At 42.9% G+C, this 20,842-nt stretch overlaps 1 protein-coding gene and 1 non-coding gene across 3 annotated transcripts in view; both read right to left on the reverse strand.

Annotated features, from left to right (window-relative positions):
• LOC126282100 (thymidine phosphorylase-like) overlaps nt 1-20,842 on the reverse strand; it is a 188,327-nt gene that overhangs the window by 110,167 nt on the left and 57,318 nt on the right. The window lies entirely within an intron of this gene.
• Nucleotides 2,995-3,067, reverse strand: Trnav-cac (transfer RNA valine (anticodon CAC)). The gene has a single exon. It is a non-coding gene; the product is annotated as a tRNA-Val (tRNA).

Raw genomic sequence — 20,842 nt, forward strand, 5'->3', positions numbered from 1 at the left:
CAATTCCTGGTGCATAGAAATACGACACGAGTGCAATCGATGTTGATGTAGCTTCCTCAACACCAACGTTTTTGAGATTCCCGATTCTCTTGCAATTTGTCTGTTACTGATGTGCGGATTATCAGCGACAGCAGCTAAAACACCTGTTTGGGCATCATCATTTGTTACAGGTCGTGGTTGACGTTTCACATGTGGCCGAAAACTTACTATTTGGTTAAATAACGTAACTATCCGGCGAACGGTCCGGACACTTGAATGATGTCGTCCAGGATACCGAGCAGCGTACATAGCACACGCCCGTTGGGCATTTTGATCACAATAGCCATACATCAACACGATATCGACCTTTGCCGCAATTGGTAAACGGTCGATTTTAACACTGGTAATGTATCACCAAGCAAATACCGCCCGCACTGGCGGAATGTTACGTGATACCACGTACTTATACGTTTGTGACTATTACAGCGCCATCTGTCACAAAGCGAAAAAAGAGGTCCAACTAAAACATTCATATTTCTTTACGTACTACACGAACATGTAATAAAAATGGGGGTTGCTATTTTAAAAAAACGCAGTTATCCGTTTGACCTATGCCAGCGCCATCTAGCGGGCCAACCATAGCCTCATATGGTTTCCCCCTTCAAGCTAGACGAGTTTCGTTCTTTGTAGTTTTTTTCGTTTGATGCTTATTTCGTGGGATATTTGGCCCGGTCACTATCAATGGACAACCCTTTAGATTCACTTCTACTACATTTCTGTCGTGTAATCAAAATGCCTGGTTTCAGCATTTATGTTCTGTTGACTACATCTGACTTGTACATTAATGGCAGACCAAAATATGGCTAGCTGAACCACCACCACATAGAACTGTCCTACCAACGCTAGTGTATTTCTTTGTTTCCTACTGAAGAGCAGAAAACAGACGCATCCAATAGTAGATTCACATAGCTGTTTCTTATGGGACTGGCAGTTCATCTGCTATGTATGCCTGCTAGCTGGTCGTTGCCGTGAACTCGACGCTGCCGCGCCAACCACGGACTGCGAACGCAGCACCGACGCCCACACGTGTCACTGTTATCTCGTCCCGGTGAGTTCCGCTGCCGCTACTGAGCACTGTTGTGCTGTAGCTAACTATACAGTGTTCATCATAAGAAGAAACCTTATGTCAACATTACATCATTCCGCGTTTGATTCAACCTCACTGGATCTCGTTTCACGTGGGGCGGAATTCAAGGTGTGTCCATTACCGTCAAGTGCGATCATAAGGATACGTTGTGAGGATGAGTTACACGTGCAAAGCAGATGCATGTTACACTCCTGGAAATGGAAAAAAGAACACATTGACACCGGTGTGTCAGACCCACCATACTTGCTCCGGACACTGCGAGAGGGCTGTACAAGCAATGATCACACCCACGGCACAGCGGACACTCCAGGAACCGCGGTGTTGGCCGTCGAATGGCGCTAGCTGCGCAGCATTTGTGCACCGCCGCTGTCAGTGTCAGCCAGTTTGCCGTGGCATACGGAACTCCATCGCAATCTTTAACACTGGTAGCATGCCGCGACAGCGTGGACGTGAACCGTATGTGCAGTTGACGGACTTTGAGCGAGGGCGTATAGTGGGCATGCGGGATGCCGGGTGGACGTACCGCCGAATTCCTCAACACGTGGGGCGTGAGGTCTCCACAGTACATCGATGTTGTCGCCAGTGGTCGGCGGAAGGTGCACGTGCCCGTCGACCTGGGACCGGACCGCAGCGACGCACGGATGCACGCCAAGACCGTAGGATCCTACGCAGTGCCGTATGGGACCGCACCGCCACTTCCCAGCAAATTAGGGACACTGTTGCTCCTGGGGTATCAGCGAGGACCATTCGCAACCGTCTCCATGAAGCTGGGCTACGGTCCCGCACACCGTTAGGCCGTCTTCCGCTCACGCCCCAACATCGTGCAGCCCGCCTCCAGTGGTGTCGCGACAGGCGTGAAAGGAAGGACGAATGGAGACGTGTCGTCTTCAGCGATGAGAGTCGCTTCTGCCTTGGTGCCAATGATGGTCGTATGCGTGTTTGGCGCCGTGCAGGTGAGCGCCACAATCAGGACTGCATACGACCGAGGCACACAGGCCCATCCGGCATCATGGTGTGGGGAGCTATCTCCTACACTGGCCGTACAGCTCTGCTGATCGTCGAGGGGACACTGAATAGTATACGGTACATCCAAACCGTCATCGAACCCATCGTTCTACCATTCCTAGACCGGCAAGGGAACTTGCTGTTCCAACAGGACAATGCACGTCCGCATGTATCCCGTGCCACACAACGTGCTCTAGAAGGTGTAAGTCAACTACCCTGGCCAGTAAGATCTCCGGATCTGTCCCCCATTGAGCATGTTTGGGACTGGATGAAGCGTCGTCTCACGCGGTCTGCACGTCCAGCACGAACGCTGGTCCAACTGAGGCGCCAGGTGGAAATGGCATTGCAAGCCGCTCCACAGGACTACATCCAGCATCTCTACGATCGTCTCCATGGGAGAATAGCAGCCTGCATTGCTGCGAAAGGTGGATATACACTGTACTAGTGCCGACATTGTGCATGCTCTGTTGCCTGTGTCTATGTGCCTGTGGTTCTGTCAGTGTGATCATGTGATGTATCTGACCCCAGGAATGTGTCAATAAAGTTTCCCCTTCCTGGGACAATGAATTCACGGTGTTCTTATTTCAATTTCCAGGAGTGTAGTATGTCTTCTTTAAAGTGATGAAAACGTGTTTCCGCCCGGAGTCGAACAGGGGAACTGCTGCGCGTGTTAGGCAGACGTGATAACCGCTACACCACGGAAACTGCTTCTGTGCGCCATTCAACACAAACAACTTGTAATGAGGTGGCCAGCGTGATTTTAAAATTCTAAAAATGCGGTACTTGCATAGCGAAGGAACATGCAGCCGATCCACACATGACGTGGCTCACTGGAGTACAATACGACATAGGCAGGAAAATACTGTTTCCACCCGGGATCGAACCGGGGATCTTCTGCATGTGAAGCAGACGTGATAACCGCTACACTACGGAAACAACGGACGCGATGAGTTCATCCTTGTTCACTCAAAATTGCCTCAACCTGTCTTTCGTCCGAGCATGCACACACGATAGTTATTTTGACAACCTGAAACCCATCATAGCCGAGGGCTCAAGAAGTCTTCGGGGTGCTCGAGAGGCTGTCTGCCGTAGCACCCTGAAGGAGATGGCGGCGTTTCGCGCAGTGGTTATTGCAAGTAATATCACGAAAAATAATCACTTTTCTAGCAGCAGGCATCGTGAGCCCAGCGGCACGTACATAGACTTAGCGATAATTCGGGACAACAGCCTTACCGACGCATTTAACTTGGACAGCAACGGCCAGCCATGCCATTATGTGAGCAGTGGCAGTTGAGACGTAAGATGAAACGAGCATACAAACAAAATAGATTCGAATGTCAATTAATTTTTAAAGATAATCAAATTATGTTCTACAAAACTCCAGCACTAGCACACCCATCTTAGGTGACCTGACGGAAAGTATAAAATGCTCTCGTCCTCACCTAACAATATAGCTTCGAATGTCATTTAATTTTTAAAGATAATCAAATAATATTATACAAAACTCTAGCACTACTACAGCATTCTTGGGTGAGCAGACGGCCGGCGGTTCTAGGCGCTTCAGTCTGGAACCGCGCGACCGCTAGGGTCGCAGGTTCGAATCCTCCCTCGGGCATGGATGTGTGTGATGTCCTTAGGTTAGTTAGGTTTAAGTAGTTCTAAGTTCTAGGGGACTGATGACCTCAGATGTTAAGTCCCATAGTGCTCAAATCCATTTGAACCATTTGGGCAGACGGAAAGCATAAAATGCTCTCGTTCTCACCTAACATAATATTCAAATTGCAAACAAGAGTGACGAAAATTCCTAACTTAAACACAAGCTAATTTTTCAGAGCGAGCTATGTGTTACTCATAAGAATACTGCAGGTATTTCACCGTGTAGTTGAATACTGAACCCACGGAAGGTATTAATTAGTCAGTCGTCTATCTTTTATCTCCTTCCTTATCCGAAGCCCGCATCTCGTGGTCGTGCGGTAGCGTTCTCGCTTCCCACGCCCGGGTTCGATTCCCGGCGGGGTCAGGGATTTTCTCTGCCTCGTGATGGTTGTGTGTTGTGTGATGTCCTTAGCTTAGTTAGGTTTAAGTAGTTCTAAGTTCTAGGGGACTGATGACCATCGATGTTAAGTCCCATAGTGCTCAGAGCCATTTGGACCTTATCCGAATCCGAGAAATACATTTCAGTTCTTGTGTCTTCTACAGCGGTTATCACTCTGCTTCGTCTGCAACTAGATCTGTGGTATAAAACAATGAACATAGTCCAAATAAAGAGTATTTGTTTTCCATTTTTGTCCTGAAAATTAAATTGTTATGTTTCCTTAATTTAAGCAAACTTTATTAACAATCCCTCGTATAGAAAATGTTGTGGGGAAGGCTAACCAAAGACTGCGTTTTATTGGCAGGACACTCAGAACATGTGACAGATCAACTAAGGAGACTGCCGACACTACGCTTGTCCGAACTCTTTTACAACACTGCTGCGCTGTGTGGGATCCTTACTAGATAGGACTGACGGAGTACATCGAAAAACTTCAAAGGGCAGCATGTTTTGTATTATCGCGAAATATGGGAGAGAGTGTCACAGTAATGATACAAGATTTGGGCTGGACGTCATTAAAAGAAAGGCGTTTTTCGTAGCAACGGAATCTTCTCAGAAAATTCCAATCACCAACTTTCTCCTCCGAGTGCGGAAATATTTTGTTGGCACCGACCTACATAAGGAGAAACGACCACCACGATAAAATAAGGGAAATCAGTGCTCGCACGAAAAGATATGGATGTTCGTTCTTTCCGCGCGCTACAAGAGATTGGAATAATAGAGAATTTTGAAGGTGGTTCGATGAACCCTCTGCCAGGCACTTAAATGTGATCTGCAGAGTATCCATGTAGATGTAGATGTAGAAATGAAAACAGAAATTTCTCGTTCAATACGTAATAAGAAACAAGGCGACGTGCATTATTTATAAAAATGATGAATTTCAAAATGCAAGAAGTAGGCATCTCAAATTGAAAAAGTATTACCAAGACCAGACTTGAACCAGCGATCAACTAACTAGACCACTATACTATACCACTATACTACGCCACCTCCGGTACTAATCCAATGCGTATTTGTCTCTCACCTATGTCAAATGCAGTCACTCGGAAAACTTTAAAGTCGATGTTTTCTGTAAATTTATAAAAAACATTAAGAACAACCATTTCTCGGCCCTTTTTGACCGTGTTCCACACGCGCGTTTCACTCGGAGCAGGAAGCAGCCTCAGCCATTTTCATACTGGGTATTAATAGCGCCACAATCAGAGCACAACAGTACAGATAGTGCGACACACACGATTTTTGAAATAAAAAAACTACATAGCTAAAGCGTGATTAAGAGAAACATTTATGGCTGTCAATACATCAGAATATATTAAAAGTATCATTTAACGTAACTTAGCAATAAGATAATTAATACATAAGCAGGACCTACTTCTAAGAGCGTAGCAACACCACTGTACGTGTGCTACAGCTTCTGAGCAATCATCGCGTTTGTGCTTACTTACATCAGGTTTATACTCATGGTGAAGAAGAGTACAGCAGCCACAAACTCTCAATGTACTTGCGCCTTACTTCTGTAATTTCAACATTCTTGAAACATTCTAACGACGTTATTAACTTTAGAACCACCTAAACTATTCTTTTATTAAAAAATCGCAACATATATCCTTCTATGTTTAAGCACCTTTCTCTATGTGTCTTTCACGTTATAACGTATTTATATTGTACATTTATGTGGTTAAAATTTGAAAACTGGAATTAAAAAACATAGCTTTTATGGTTACAGGCATATTGTGCCCTGGGTTGGTACTGCGTGTGACCATAATTCAAATTGTGTCTTAACTGCATTCGGCAACCTTGCACTAATTCGTTCGGAAAAATGCTGTGTCTTCAAGTAAATTTATAGCAGCGACATGAGTCATGTAGGAGGTTGCGACTATGTTGAAAATTTTATGGTTTCTTCTTTATTAGCTTTATAATTTCCATTTGTTTATTCATATTCACAAACCCCTCCGGAGGTTGAGCTTGTCGCCATGTGAGTAAGAGTTATTCAAAATCTTCTATTTTATGTGAGGAGGTAAATGTCACCTGTAAATGACAGTATTCTCTCCAACATTGCAGAGTTTTTCTTGAAAGTTTTCGGTATATCGTAACCTATTTTTGGCAGCTGTCATTACTTCTGTTTTTGAAAGTTTTCGTCGAGGATAAAAATGTGTTATTCAGTTACTCGATCAAAGAGTGAACAGAAATTTTGGACAGCCTATATATTCAAGTACGTGTTTAACGTTTTTAGTTTATACAAGCGTTCATTGTCCAAGTTTGGACCACTATTGCTTGTTATACTTTTTACCAAAGAAATGTAACATTTAACTTATAAATTTTTCGACACCCCATTTATTCCAAACATTACGATTTTAGTTATAATCTCACTGAGCACTTTTAAACTGATCTCACATTGGAAACAAAATCATGTAACGTAAATACGTGTTACATGATTTATAGCCTATTATAACAGGGACAGATTTTGCCCTTAATTGGTCCTCCATGTATCCTAAAATAACTTCGTGCTACTAGGATTAATGATGGAAGTTCCTTCCTTCATGGGTGCATGCTTGGAACGATCCAAGGAATTACTAGAGAGTCGAACTGATGACCCTTTAGGTACAAGACTATCGATGCAAATCTGTTCGTAAATCGACTACACCAAGTTCTCATAACTTCTTATCATTTTGATTAACATGGCTTTTGCCAGAATTTTAATTTTGATCCTGTGACCCTGAATGTCCATCACTGTACGTTGTCTCTCATCATGTTATTACGCCACTTAACAGATCTTTAGAGATGTTAAGTAACCATTTAAGCAGTTAGATAAATCTTTTGGCTGTGACCAACGATCAGTTAGGATTTAGGTATTGCTTTAACCTTGGCATTATGGCTAGTGAATGTTCTTTCTGTTGCCACAATTTAGATAAAGATCTTCCTACAGATTCTACATTGATTATAAGCGAAATTATGCCACTAATTTAAGAACTGACCTTCCAATGTCGATCCTCGTGCAAGAAGCTGTTATTCAAATGAAAAGTGTTCTAATGAATACTTTTCTTTCCCATTCATATGGAGTTATGAGAAGCTCTTTAGAAAGCTTCGCTCTTGTGAAAGTCAGCATCTCCTTTCCTCACATGACATCCTACGGACCATGGATGAAGGGAAATTCCATATCCCTAGATTTCCGATAAGCATTTGACATGAAGAAGGTACGATCATAAGGATTACGTTAGCAGATAAATGAGTAGCTCGAAGACATCTTAAGTAATAAAAGCCATCATTCCCATGTTCGATTCCACTTGTATGATTGTGGCCGGCCTGGGGGCCGAGTGGTTCTAGGCTCTGCAGTCTGGAACCGCGCGACCGCTACGGTCGCAGGTTCGAATCCTGCCTCGGGCATGGATGTGTATGACGTCCTTAGGTTAGTTAGGTTTAAGTAGTTCTAAGTTCTAGGGGACTGATGACCTTAGAAGTTAAGTCCCATAGTGCTCAGAGCCATTTGAACCATTTGAACTTGTATGATGTGACCCACGACCGTATTGTAATTCGGGACAGAAAGGTCAGCAATGGTCTTAATATCATCTGCCTTTTTATTGCAGATCCAGACAGTACAGCTACCGTCAGTGCATTATAGGTAATCACGTAGACTCGACACAATTATAAAAACATTTATTAGAAACAGATATTCCAGCACAACTCAGGCACGTACAAGCATAATCTTTGCTGATGATAGAAGTCTTGTTACCTAAAATCTAGATCTGCAGCAAAAAAAGACATGACAATGTTACGACCAATGCTGACCTTCTTTCTGTTCTAGAAGCTAGAATGTTATTCTCGATGGCGAGTGTTCATCAGAGACAAGAGTATTGTCAGAAGTGCTCAAGGGAAGCCCAATAGGACGGCTTTTGTTCTTTACGTATTTAAATGATCGAACGAAAAGGATGAGCAGCAGTTTACGGCTGTTGGGTGATGACGCGGTGATGTACAAGGTGGTGCCGTCGTTGAGTGACTATAGGATTGTACACGATGACTCAGACAAAATTTCTGGCTTGTGTGATAAATGGCAGCTTGCTCTAAATGTAGACAAATGCGCCGGCCGCGGTGGTCTCGCGGTTCTAGGCGCGCAGTCCGGAACCGTGCGATTGCTACGGTCGCAGGTTAGAATCCTGCCTCGGGCATGGATGTGTGTGATGTCCTTAGGTTAGTTAGGTTTAAGTAGTTCTAAGTTCTAGGGGACTGATGACCTCAGCAGTTGAGTCACATAGTGCTCAGAGCCATTTGAACCATTTTAGACAAATGCAAGCTAATGCAGATGAGTAGAAAATACAATCCTGTATTGTTCGATTACACTATTAGTATTCTCCGGCTTGACAGTCACGTTGATAAAATATCTAGACGTAACGTTGCAGATCAGTAAGGAACGGGACAAGCACGTAGAGACGGTAGTGGGCAAGCGGACTCGTCAACGTCGGTTTATTACGGGAATTTTATGAAAGTGTAGCTCGTCTATAGAGGCAAAGTATAGAACACTAGAGGGATCCGTTCTCGAGTACTGCTCGAATCTTTGTGATGCTCACCCCATGTCGGATTAAAGGAAGACATCGAAGCAATTCAGGGGTGAGCCGGTAGATTTGTTACCGGTAGCTTAAGTCAACACGCAAGGATTACGTAGACGCTCCGTGAACTCAAATGGGAATCCCGGGACGAAAAACGACGCTCTTTTTGTGAAGCATTGCTGAGAAATTTAGAGAACCGGCACTTGCACAGCTGATTGGAGAGCGATGCTGCTGCCGCCAAACTGCATTTCGCGTAAGCACCGCGAAGACATTAGGACTTGTTTGGAAGCGTATAGATAGTCGTTTTTCCCTCCCTCCATTTGGGAGTGGAACAGAAAAAGAAATTTCTGGTAACTGGTATAGTGAGTCTTCCACCATGCGCCATGGTGGCTTGATGAGTATGTATGTAGATATACACTGAAGCGCTGAAGAAACTGATATAGGCATGCGTATTCAAATACAGAAATAAGTGAACATGGCGGTGCGGTCGGCAACGCCTATATAAGACAACAGCTGTCTGATGCAGTTGTTAGATCGGTTCCTGCTGCTACAATGGTAAGTTATCAAGATTTAAGTGAGTTTGAAAGTGGTGTTACAGTCGGCGCGCGAGCGATGGGATACAGCATCTCTGAGGTAGCGATGGAGTGCGGTTTTTCCATTACGACCATTTCAGGAATGTACCGTGAATATCAGGAATCCGGTAAAACATCAGATCTCCGACATCACTGCGGCCGGAACGGTACCAACGACGACTGAAGAGAATCGTTCAACGTTACAGAAGTGCAATCAGTCCGCAAACTGCTGCAGATTACAATGCTGGGCCGTCAACAAGTATCAGCGTGAAAACCATTCAACGAAGCATCATTGATATGGGCTTTCGGAGTCGAAGGCCCACTCATGTACTCTTGATGACTGCACGACACAAAGCTTTACCCCTCGCCTGGGCCTGTCAACACAGACATTGGACTGTTGATGACTGGACACGTACTGCCTGGACGGAGCAGACTCCTTTCATATTGTATCGAGAGGATGGACCCTGCATGTCAGCAGGGGAATGTTGAAGGCTCCGTAATGATGTGAGGTGTGTGCAGTTGGACTGATATTGGTCTCCTGATACGTCTAGATACGCCTCTGAATACGCCTAGATACGATTCTGACAGGTGATACGTACGTAAGCAGCCTGTCTCATCACCTCCATCCATTCATGTCCATTGTTCATTCCGGTGGACTTGGGCAATTGCAGCAGGATAATGCGACGCCCCACATGTCCAGAATTGCTACAGAGTGGCTCCAGGAACATTTTTCTGAGTGTAAACATTTTCGCTGGTCACAAAACTCCCCAGACAAGAACACTATTGAGCATATCTGGGATGCCTTGCAACGTGCTGTTCAGAAGAGATCTCCACCGCCTCGTACTCTTAAAGATTTATGGACAGCCCTGCAGGATTCGTGATGCCAGTTCCTTCCTGCACCACTTCAGACACTAGTCGAGTCCTTACCATGTTGTGCTGCGGCACTTCTGTGAGTTCACGGGGACTCTATACGATATTCAACAGGTGTAAAAGTTTCTTTGGCTCTTTAGTGTATGTCACTGCTCAGTAAATAAATATAGCTAGCAAAGGTGTAGATTCTATCTTTGCAGTCATCAATGTTAGAACCACCTTTTGAGGTAGGACATACACACTTAGTGTCGAGTATTATTTGTACGACTTCCTTATTTTCGTTTTCGCACCTTACCGGTTTCAAGTAACCGCGTTTGTTGATCTTGCAGCTCCACGGGAGGCAAAACAACAGTCTGAACATTTGACGCGCCAGTTAACACAGTGAATCCCGTTTTTATAACAAACTAGGCATGTGGCTGACTAGCTTCTGTAAAGGAATAAGTATCACATGCTCATTCACGTTGCTCATTGGCTCACTGTAGATGAAAGCCTTCTGCAGCACTTCTCTGGAAATCCTAACCATGGTCGTATTGAAAATTGGAACTCTGAGATTCAGCATGCTACGTCAATAGTTGACAGTTTCAAATGATTCGCAAGTAACCTTTAAAGACAGGACATGAGAGTATTCTACCATGGTAGAACGGAAGACTTTTATTTCTGTATCCATGTAGCCTACTTTCCTACAACGCCTCATTGCTGAAGAGACCATATCAATGCTTTTCTTACGTTGTCTCACAGCCATAACTGATTCCCTGTGAGTTGCCGCTGATTACATTCAGATGTGGTGATAACTAGAGGATAACATTCTGGCTATTATGTTATTTCCACTGGGAAACATCCCTCTCTTTCATCAGTTAAGTCATACAGATAAAATTGATCATTTAACGTTAACTGGTTTTACCGTCGGCGCCTAGCAGAAAATGATAACAACATTAAATAATTTTTAAATTAACTAAAGACGATTCTACGTCTGTTTTTAAGGTTCCACACGTCGACTGGTAGAAACGGAACACTTTACTTTGTTGTTCATCTTTCTGTGTCTGTCAGACTGTTAAAAACTTTTTTTCTCAGAACGGATAGACTATGAAGTTGAAATTTATGCAACGCATTGAGGTCTACGGTCCACTGGCAGAGGAAAAACGTGAAGCTTCTTAGTCAATGCAATCTGACGATAAGCAATTTCCGTTGATCCAGAATCACAAAATTTGCCAAAAAGAAAGGTTTCAAAGCAAAAACAACGGAAAAATCCGAAAATCGCCAATTTTTAATTACGTAACACGAAAAAAATATTTCTTTTGTCATTTGTTTCCCAACCGTCTGTCTGTCCTGTTAAGACCCCGTTTTCTCAGGAACGGGTAGATATACTCTTGCCAGTTTCGACACCGATAACAGGCAAAAATCGTCGATTCTCAATTCACGGGATGGATGAACTATCTACGCTCATGCTAATAAATTAAGGCTAATTGCAGAATGTACAAAACTGGCGCTAATAGCATGGGCACGTAGGGAACTCACACGACACAGATCTGTAAGTTCACGGTATTGGTGATAAGTTGAGAAAACCGTCCCGAAATACATGTCCTACAAAACGCCACTGTTTCCTGCGCATGTACCCCGACATCAGTATGGGATACTATCACCTTGCACACGTACACGGGCCGCATAACGGATTGGCATACTCTGGATTAGGTGGTCGAGCAGCTGTTGGGGTATAGCCTCCCCTTGCACCAGTGAATGTCGGAGCTCCTGAAGTGTCATAGGGGTTTGAAGAAGTGCAGCGATACGTCGACGGAGAGCATCCCAGACGTGCTCGACGAGGTTTAGGTCTGAAGAACAAGCAGGCCACTCCATTCGCCTGATATCTTCTGTTTCAAGGTACTCCTCACAGTGGCAGCTTGGTGCAGCCGTGCCTTATCATCCACCAAGAGGAAGGTGGGACGCACTGCACACCTGAAAAGGCGGACATACTGGTGCAAAATGACGTCCCAGTACACCTGACCTGTTACAGTTCCTCCCTCAAAGACATGTAGAGTGTGTACGTGCACCAATCATAATCCCATCCCACACCATCAAACCACGACCTCCATACACGTCCCTTTCAAGGACATTAAGGGGTTGGTATCTGGTTCCTGGTTCACGCCAGATGAAAACCCGGCGAGAATCACTGTTCAGACTATACCTAGACTCGTCCCTCAACATAACCTGGGACCACTGTTCCAATGACCATGTATTGTGTTCTTGACACCAGGCTTTACTGGCTCTCCTGTGACCAGGGTTCAGTAGAATGCACCTTGCAGGTCTTCGTACGAATACAGCGTGTCTTTTCAGTCGTCTGTAGATTGTGTGTCTGGAGACAACTGTTCCAGTGGCTGCAGTAAGGTCCCGAGCAAGGCTACCTGCACTACTCCATGGCCGTCTGCGGGCACTGATGGTGAGATATCGGTCTTCTTGTAGTGGTGTACACTGTGGACGTCCCGTACTGTAGCGTCTGGACACGTTTCCTGTCTGCTGGAATAGTTGCCATAATCCTGAGATCACACTTTGTGGTACACGAAGGGCCCGTGCTACGACCTGCTGTGTTTGACCAGCCTCCAGTCGCCCTAGTATTCTACCCCTCATAACGTGCGACGACCGCAGGTCAAACGCACCGCATGGTCATACCCCGAGATGATTTAAACCCGCAAACCGCCCACCAGAGCGTTGTATCACCATGTATCAGCATTATCCTTAATTTATGAGCATGAGTGTATATACATAACTAAGTTCGTACGGAACCGTCGGCGCCCAAATACTACTCGCACTCACATGGATTTTCATTAGAGGGGTTATATACAAATGAAATTGGTGATATGACCTGTTATAATAGTATTTAGTGTCTATATGTACCATAATTACATTGAGATAAAACTACACATTGATTTTGCCAGAAGTCGAGAAGCAGTTTATTATTGACTATCCGCTCTGGGCCCTCGGAACAGTGTCCTGACCTCTGGAGCTCCCTTCGAGTGCTCAATAGATAGCTTAAAGTAGTGCGTAAACTGTAGCGACGCCCAATCCTTGACACCAGAAAACACGCCAATGCAGCACATCTTCTATATGATGCCACTCCTAATCGTTTCCCTTATTATCAGCTGCCTGGACAGCATCGTTCTACTGGCGCGTTGCTTCAAAAGCGCTCTCAGTTGTACAGTCACTGACTTGTCAAGGTAACGCCTTGCCGTAATGTTCATCGTGTTTATCGTGGTCGTCCCACTATTTACACGACCGTTACGGATGTGGAAACAGATTATAGTATTTATTTGGTCACGAACCGGCTTTCGGCTTCCTTGGCCATCTTCAAATAGCAACTGAATGTCGCAACACAAATTAGATGACATGCAATTTACACAGATATTGTTGTTGTTGTTGTGGTCTTCAGTCCTGAGACTGGTTTGATGCATCTCTCTATGCTACTCTGTCCTGTGCAAGCTTCTTCATCTCCCAGTACCTACTGCAACCTACATCCTTCTGAATCTGCATAGTGTATTCATCTCTTGGTCTCCCTCTACGATTTTTACCCTCCACGCTGCCCTCCAAGGCTAAATTTGTGATCCCTTGATGCCTCAAAACATGTCCTACCAACCGATCCCTTCTTCTAGTCAAGTTGTGCCACAAACTTCTCTTCTCCCCAATCCTATTCAATACCTCCTCATTAGTTACGTGATCTATCCATCTTATCTTCAGCATTCTTCTGTAACACCACATTTCGAAAGCTTCTATTCTCTTCTTGCCAAACTATTTATCGTTCATGTTTAAAACCGGTGACATGTAGATTGTTTAAAAAAGCAAGTATTAAATTTTTATGTAGAAGTTTTACAGGCGTTTAAGAGAAACAGAGAGACAACGATACTGGAAATACTGGAGTCGACAAATATTTGACACGGAATGCCAGTTTAGTATTAAATGACTAAACTTAGTTTCCATCTCCATTCTGTTAAATTTTTAGTTACAAATTCTAGTTACAGAATTGTATATTCAACATTATTTGTCATCAGTCTCTAAATTTATCTCCAGATAAAACACTTTGTTTCAAGTTTTGGTTAATTTAACTATTTCGGCAAGACAAAAATATTTCCTATGTAAGAACTCTACATGTAATCATTTCTGTATACACCGTATATTCAATATCTGTGTTAGCAGCACGTCACTTTATCTGTGTCTGGTACATTCAGTTGTCATTATATGATGGCGTAAAAAGTTAAAAATTGGTTCATGGCGAAATAAATATAATTTTGTAGAAAATTAAAAGGTGTTTTCTATTTGCTGTTATTAATTTTCCATTTTGCTGTGCTTCGCCTGTTCTTAGATATGTAACAGAGAGCAGTCTTGTGCCCTCTTATTTCCTTAGTCTAGTTTGAAGTAAATCGTTTTGAAGCTTATAAAACACTGTCAATACGAAATAAGTAAGTAGCTAGTAAAGTGACGTAATATCTCACATTAAGATGAGTTAAGTAGATTTAGTTGATATCATTTGTTTACCATTTCATACAGCTACACGATTTATTTAACTGGCATCTTGTCATTACTATTCTTAACGTATTAATACGTTCTCATCAAAGCAAAATATGAGAAATCAAAGTAATTATTATAAACTTATAATTTCTTTGTATCAACTAAACAGCTAAAAGCTGACTCATGTTTATTTGGTGCAAGCTTTAAATCCTCTTCTCACCCTACTCAATTCAATCCTGCCAACTGTAAGCGTCTGGATCTGGACCCCCATACTACGTAACTCGGCAGTCAGCATCCGCCAGTCATATACGTGATTCTTTGCTGTAGTGGACCTGGAAGGCTACTTGCTCTCTCTGATCACGCTCACAATCGTAAGTGGACCTATCACAAATCCTGACGACCTTCCAAGAGACTGAAGCCTTTCTTTGCATCTCCTGATAGCAGAGCCCATGTATCCCCGTCTTAAGAAACTACTTGGGTATTAAGTATGCGTCGTTATTAACCATAAATCCTCCTCCCGTCTTGATTCCCACTGCCTAGCTTGGCCAGTCTGCGCGTATCATCGCTACCCGCACATCCGGTGCGGCCCTTTCACGCACAGTTAACTCACACACCCGTAAATGGAGAAAGAAAACTATTAACTTTTGATTAACAGATAACGATTCACTTCCAAATGTTTCATTAGAGCAACATCGAAGCAAACATATTTGAAAGAAATGAAGATGAAGACGGTGCACCTGCTACGACTGCTACCTTAGTTCCGCTGCAAGTATGAGACGACTGTGGAAAGGGAGGGGGCAGTTTACAGGTTGGTTTGTAAAAGGGAACGATACAGCTTGTTCAGCCCTCTCTACTTGTCAGGAGGCAACTGATGTCGTCCCTTCCAACCTATGTGGTCTGTGAAATGAGAACGCATTCCGTTAAGGAAACTGCAGTAATCTACCTGCCTCCATTACGCAATGAATGAATTTATCATGCACAAGCAATATTTTGTGAAGTTCATGGTTTTTTTCTACTTTTTAGGATCTCGGAGGCCCTTTCGACTTATTCTACTGAGCCCAAATTTCCTAATTTTTCAAAAAAAAAATATGGAAGGAAAAATCCGAGAGGCTACCCAAGAAAAGTTATAAAATTTTTAGAAAAAGTGTTGTTTAAGAGTCACCGAAGCATAAAACCCACTATCATGAAATTTGAACGAAGTGTTTGCAGTATTCATATTGTGCTCTGCAAAATTCTAGAGGCGGCTCCCCCCTTGACATTCTTTTCTTCCTTTAAATGTTCTCCCACTACTATTTCGTTCTCTTTCTTTTCCTGTTATCGAATTCCAGTCCGCCATCACAATTAAATTTCCGTCTCGCTTAACATTGTAATGGTACTTGAATTTCGTAACCATTACGGCACCTCACCTCAACCTCTCGATACCAGCAATATTCTACTGTGTTTCTGTAAAGTAGTTAACGTATTTCTGTGACAACATTCAGATTTGATTTCATTAATGTAGAGGTACTTTGATACATCGATATTTTCATATTGCAATGATATTATTCTTATGTGTATTCTTTATTTTGTCACTATGATGTTTGACGTACTTGTAACTCTGAATTTTGGGCGCATAAGCGGTTATAGAGAGTCAAGTCTTGGTCGTCATGTTGAAAAGACGCAAATTGTGGTCAGTTTATGAAATCTGGTCTTTAACAGTGAGGAAGATATTTTCAAGTATGTTTTATATTGTGAAGTGATGTTGCAACAAAAGTAATAAAAAAGAAGTGTAACTTAAATTCGGAGGGGTGATTACTTTTTTTACATCACCATTGTCCTAACTTGCAAAAGTTTAATCTTCAAGAATGGTTTATGAAACACATCTATAAAAATTTTGAATATCGCAGAATAACACCTAGGCCTCTTTGCATCCGAGCTTGGTATCATCACTACCTAGATTTTCGACGATTGAGCCATGAGTTCACAACGAGACCAGCGTGGGAAACACGAAAAGATGAGCGCCTAGTTTACCCATTATTTCATGAAATGACTTTATTAACTGTGCTCTAATGACACCTGCCACATAATATAACTTCGTTGTTGCCCGAAAATGCGATATTTAACAGTGTGAGCAACACTACAATTAAAATTAATTTTTGACCTTTGCTGTGGTAGGGTTGTAAGAACATGCAGAACTATTTCTTTTATCAGTGTCTCATAACACGACGGCATGCTGAAAAGTAATGACTCCGAATTTCTCATGCGAAAACTTTTAGAGCTTTTTAAATAAAACAAAAGTTATTAACATTTTACCTCTATGTTCGTCATGTCTACATATTTATTTCTCAACATAGTCATCCTGGGACGAACACATTTCTCCCACCCAGAGACTAGTTGTTAGTAACGGCACTGTAGAATGTATGACTTTTTTGCACAGCCACAACCTCGCCTCCGCTTTCACCACTTCATCACTACTTAAGCGAAATTCTCGAAAGTGTACTTTAAGTTTTGTAAACAGATGAGAGCCGGATGGAGCCAAGAAAGAACTGTATGGAGGGTGATCAATGTCAGTGAACCCATGGCGTCCGACTGTTGCAGGGCATAGACATCCTGAAGGAGAGTGTGTTTCACGTGCGGAGGGTTCTTCGAGTTCGAAACTCGTTTATAGTACGCTGTTTCTTACATACTGAAACAGTTATGTTACACACCACCATGTTACACGCTGCAGATCGGAGCTCTATAGCGGCAGAGGCCTGAAAACATGTAGATATGAAGAATAAAGGATGTCAATAACATTTGTTTTGTTTAAAAAACCTTAAGACTTTTACATAAAAGATTCGGAGGCATTACTTTTCAGCACGACCTCGTACATTTTTCAGTATCTTCATCATCTGCAGGTCTAAGCAGCTAAAAATTAAAATACCTACTCCTTAACGCCATATCGTTCCCAGATTCATCCTTCATGGCTGTAATAACAAAACATTTGCACGGTTTCAGTAAACTATAAGTTTTTAGATCAGATCATAATGAACATGCGTTATGAAGTTACGGCGTTCAGATATAACCTAAGTTCTCGTGGAAAAGAAATTGAAGCCAGTAAATAACAATTCTTCCAAAAAGCAACACGAACAAATCCAGTTCAGAAATGCTCAAAAGGTCACATTCTTTTCGTTAGAGCTTCTATGTCGCCACGAAAACTCCCATCGTAGCAGTCAATACAATCTAAACACTGAGTGACAAGAATGAGATTTTTCACTCTGCAGCGGAGTGTGTGCTGATATGAAACTTCCTGGCAGATCAGAACTGTGTGCCCGACCGAGACTCCAACTCGGGACCTTTGCCTTTCGCGGACAAGTGCTCTAGCAACTGAGCCCGGGCGTGAGTCGTGCTTCTGTAGCTCAGATGCTAGAGCACTTGCCCGCGGAAGGCAAATGTCCCAAGTTCGGGTCTCGGTCCGCCACACAGTTTCAATCTGCCAGGAAGTTTCACTGAGAGACGTGCGGCTCTCAGAGCCTGCTTTACACTGGAGCGAAGATAAATAAACGACCATCAGCGAACGGTCTAAACGGTAGGGGAGCAAAGACGAATTGCTTTGGGTCGTGTTCGGTTCGCATTCGCTAGTATTCGCTCATGTTCCGCTCGCTGCCTTTTAGCAAACCATCAAAGCCACTTCGCGTCCTCTCCACTTAGGCAGTAAGAATTCGGGAAACTTCCGTCTGTTGCGTTGTCTACTCTGTTTTTAGCATGAATCGCGTGAGCGATGGAGTGGTAAGAAGAGACTCTAATGTTGCCGACAGAAGAATATAGATATCAGTGTCATGATTATCTGTCCATTGGCAAAATATTCCGGACTAATTCCCCATTAGGATCTTCGGGAGAGGACTGCCAAGTAGGAGGTGACCATGAGAAAAAAATCTCAACAATCAAGGAAAGGACAACGTTCTACGAGTAGGGACATGGAACGTCAGAAGTTTGAACGTGTTAGGGAAGCTAGAAAATCTGAAAATGGGAATGCAGGGGCTCAAATTAAATACAGCTGGTGTCAGTGAAGTGAAACGAAAAGAAGACAAGAATTTTGGTCAGACGAATATAGGGTAATAACAATAGCAGCAGAAAATGGTACAACAGAAGTAGAACTCGTTATGCATAGGCAGGTAAGGCAGAGAGTGAGTTACTGTGAACAGTTCCGTGATGGGGCTGTTCTCATCATAATCGAAAGCAAATCAATACCGACAATAGAAGTTCAGGCATTCAAGCCGACGTCGCAGGCATAAGATGAAGCGATAGAAGAAGTATATGAGTGAAGATCTAATAGGGGACTGGAATGCGATTGTAGGGGAAGAAGTAGAGAAAGGTTTACAAGATGATGTGGGCTTGGTGGTAATAATGAAAGAGGAGAAAGACTAATTCAGGTCTGCAATAAATTTCAGCCAGTAAGAGCGAATATTCTGTTCAAGAATCACAAGAGGTGAAAGCATACTTGGAAACGGGAGGAAGATACGGAAAGATACCAGTTTGATTACATCATGTTCAGGCAGAGATTTCAAAATCAGATACTGGATTGTAAGGCGTACCCAGGAGCAGATGTAGACTCAAATCACAATCTAGTAGTGACAAAGCGTGGACTTAAGTTTATGAGACTAGTCTGGAAAAATTATTGTACAAAGAAATGGAGTACGGATGTACTAGGGAATAAAGAGATATGCTTGAATTTCTCTCAGGCAACAAATAATGTGATAATGAATAGCTCAGATGGCAGTTCAGTTGAAGAGAATGAAAAGGGCAATCACAAAAGCTGCAAAGGAAATATAGGTACAAGGAAGGTTGCTGCGATGAAACCGTCGGTAACAGAAGAAGTACTTGCATTGATTGACGAAACAAGGAAGTACAAAAATGTCCAGGGAAATTCAGGAACAGAGAAATACAGGTCACTTAGGAATGAAGTAAATAGGAAACGCAGAGAAGAAGTCCAAATGACTGCAGGAGGAAAATGTGAAGAAATCGAAAAAGAAATGATTATCGGAAGGACTGAATCAGCATATAGAACAGTCAAAACAACCTTCGCTGAAATTAAAGGGAACAGTGGTAGCATTAAGAGTGGACTAGGAATTCCACTGTTAAATGCAGTTGAGAGAGCGGACACGTGGAAAGAGCACACGGAAGACCTCTATGAGTGGAGGACTTGCTTGATGAGGTGTCAGAAGTAGAAACAGAAGTCGATAGGGATCCGATAGAGGATCCAGTATTAGAAGCTGAATTTAAAAGATTTGAACGACTTAAAATCATGTAGGGCAGAAGGGGTGTATAACATTTCATTGATTTTCCTACAATAATTTGGGGAAATGGCAACGAAACGACTGTTCTCGTTGGCCTGTAGAATGTATGGGACTGGATATATAGCATCAGACTTTAGGAAAAATATCAGCCACGTAATTAACGAAGCCAGACAAGCCAAATAGGAGCGAGAACTATCGGACAATGAGTTCAACATGTCATGCATCCAAGTTGCTGACAAGAATAATATACAGAAGAATGGAAAAGAAAAGAGGCAGTTATCACGTTGCGCTTGATAATGGGAGCAAAACTGAAGAAAAATCAAGACACCTTCATAGGATTTGTAAACCTGGAGACGTTCAAAATTATCAGAAAAATATGGGTAAGCTATAGGGATAGGCGAGTAATATACGGATTGCGCAAGAGCCAGTAGAATGAATAACTAAGAACGAAATCTTCGGATTGAAGATGGTGTAAGACAGGAATGTAGTCTTTCAGCACTACTGATCAATTTATACATCAAAGCACTACATAGAGAAATAAAAAAGAGACTCAACTGTGGAAGCATATCAGTGATAAAATTCACTGAGAACATTGCTTTTCTCAGTGAAATTGGAGAAGAATTACAGGATCTGTTGGTGGAATTAACAGATGGAACGAACAGTCGAAAGAGTACAGAATGTGCACAGTGTAAATTGAAGTAAGACGAAAGTAATGGCTAGTAGTAGAGATGAGAACAGCAAGAAACTTAACGTTAGAATTGGGGATGAGAAGTAGACGAATTTAAGAAATCCTGCTAACTAGGAAGTAAAATAACCATCAATGGACGGAGCTAGAAGGGCACAAGAAGCAGACTACCAATGTCAAAAAGGCCCTTCCTGGCCAAGAG

The sequence above is a fragment of the Schistocerca gregaria genome, chromosome 7 (assembly GCF_023897955.1).
Source record: "Schistocerca gregaria isolate iqSchGreg1 chromosome 7, iqSchGreg1.2, whole genome shotgun sequence".
Taxonomy (NCBI): domain Eukaryota; kingdom Metazoa; phylum Arthropoda; class Insecta; order Orthoptera; family Acrididae; genus Schistocerca; species Schistocerca gregaria.